This window comes from Eumetopias jubatus, unplaced genomic scaffold, assembly GCF_037043125.1.
Source record: "Eumetopias jubatus isolate StellerSeaLion01/CBP00866 unplaced genomic scaffold, mEumJub1_p1.0 scaffold_17, whole genome shotgun sequence".
In the NCBI taxonomy this organism is placed as follows: domain Eukaryota; kingdom Metazoa; phylum Chordata; class Mammalia; order Carnivora; family Otariidae; genus Eumetopias; species Eumetopias jubatus.
The window spans coordinates 20,226,795-20,228,479 of record NW_028274823.1 but is presented as its reverse complement, the minus strand read 5'-3'; the positions used below and the strand labels follow the sequence as shown (position 1 = coordinate 20,228,479).

The following is a 1,685-nucleotide window of genomic DNA, read 5'->3' as shown; positions in this document are numbered from 1 at the left end:
AGGTGTGCATCCAGCCCACCTTGTGTTCCTCAGCTGGGGTTGCACACGGCTTCAGTCTCACCCTGCATGATGCTAAGTCTGTGACACTGCTGTGAGTGCCGGCACGGAGCATGGATGGCCTCACGATGGACAGGAGTTCAAGGGACAAGTAGATAAATACGCAACGTGGTGGCTCAGTTCTGAGAAGGAGAGTGTCTGTCTTTCATCTCACGGGTACAACTAAAGCTCAGAGGAACCTCCTAGAAAGTGAAACTACTGCAGTGGTTGCCAAAGAGATCTTTCCTGTGACCCTTTGTTTTCTTTTTCCTGTGGACATGCTCCTGGGGTGTCTGTCTAACCTCTGCCTTTAGCTGAGTAGAAGAAAGAGACCTTTGATTTCAGGTGGTTATCTTGATCCCTTTGGGCAGAGGCATGAGGATTAGCCTTTCAGAGACTGTGCCTTTGCTGTGTATTGATCTATACGGCTAACCTTGTGTATGGGACTTAATAGTTATGAATTACCTACGTACCAGACAGGCCCTTTGATCTTCTCACTTAAGGACAGAGGTGCGTGGTGTTAACTCCAACCTCCAGAAGAGGAAATTGAGCTTCCATGAGTGTGAAGTAACTTGCCTAAATATTCCAGTTAGAAAGGGTGGAGCTGGGAATAGAATCTTGGTCTCTCCAGGGTCCACCAGACCTCTCTGGCTTCCTTTTTAAAGCTCAAAATGCCTGACTGGCTCGGTCGGTAGAGCGTGTGACTCCTGATCTCAGGGTCGTGAGTTCAAGCCCCACCCCCATGTTGGGCGCAGAGCCTACTTCAAAACAACTCAGAGCGAAGATGGGGTCAATAGCTGCAGCTCCAGCAGCCATAATACAGAGTGGGAGGCACCTCTGAACCAGCTGGTTTCCGAGCTGTCTACAAATCTGAGGAGTATTTGTGGAGCTTTGTTCTTTCCTGCAGCCTCCCCTCTCCCATCCCACTCTGTCACCCCCCCCGCCCCCCCTCCCAGAGATGCCAGGCTGCAAAAGCAGAAGATTTTGTTATAACAAGATCCTGGGCTATGCAGACTCTTTCAGATGGTACCCAGGAAGGAGTTGCAAATCCCAAACCAGGAGCCCCCTTCTTCTCACTCTGCATGACTCACATGCACCTTTGCAGAGTGGGGAGCTGGTTGAGGGCTTTTGATTCTGGAATTCTCTAGTGTTAACCTTCAGCTCCTCTCACCTCCCCCAACCCTATCCTCTGCTCCCAGTTTTAAAAAGGCTGAGCCCCTGCCACTACCCCACCCCCCTTCCCTGACCGAGCTGCTTAGAGCTCAGCCTTCCTGGAGGGGAGCCTGGGTTCAGTTCAGTTCTCATTCATCTTCCAGTTCAGAAGAGCAGGCCTGTGATACCCCCCACCCAGTGCCACACCATCCCTTTTCTCTTTTGGTCCTCAAATCCATTTAATTATTCCCCACTGGGGCGCCTGGGTGGCTCAGTTGGTTAAGAGTCTGCCTCCAGCTCAGGTCATGATCACCAGGTCCTAGATCGAGCCGTGCATTGAGCTGGGCTCCCTGCTCAGTGGGGAGTCTGCTTCTCCCTTTCCCTCTGCCTCTCCCCTCTGCTTGTGCTCTCTGTCTCTCTTTTTCTCTCAAATGAATAGATAAAATCTTTTTAAAAAAATTATTCCTCACTTTGTAGTTCACACATGTAGGAAGGTT

General features: G+C 50.6%; 1 non-coding gene across 1 annotated transcript; it reads left to right on the top strand.

The window, feature by feature from the left end:
* Nucleotides 1-709: 709 nt before the first annotated feature.
* Nucleotides 710-788, top strand: TRNAR-CCU (transfer RNA arginine (anticodon CCU)). The gene has a single exon. It is a non-coding gene; the product is annotated as a tRNA-Arg (tRNA).
* The last annotated feature ends 897 nt before the right edge of the window (nucleotides 789-1,685 follow it).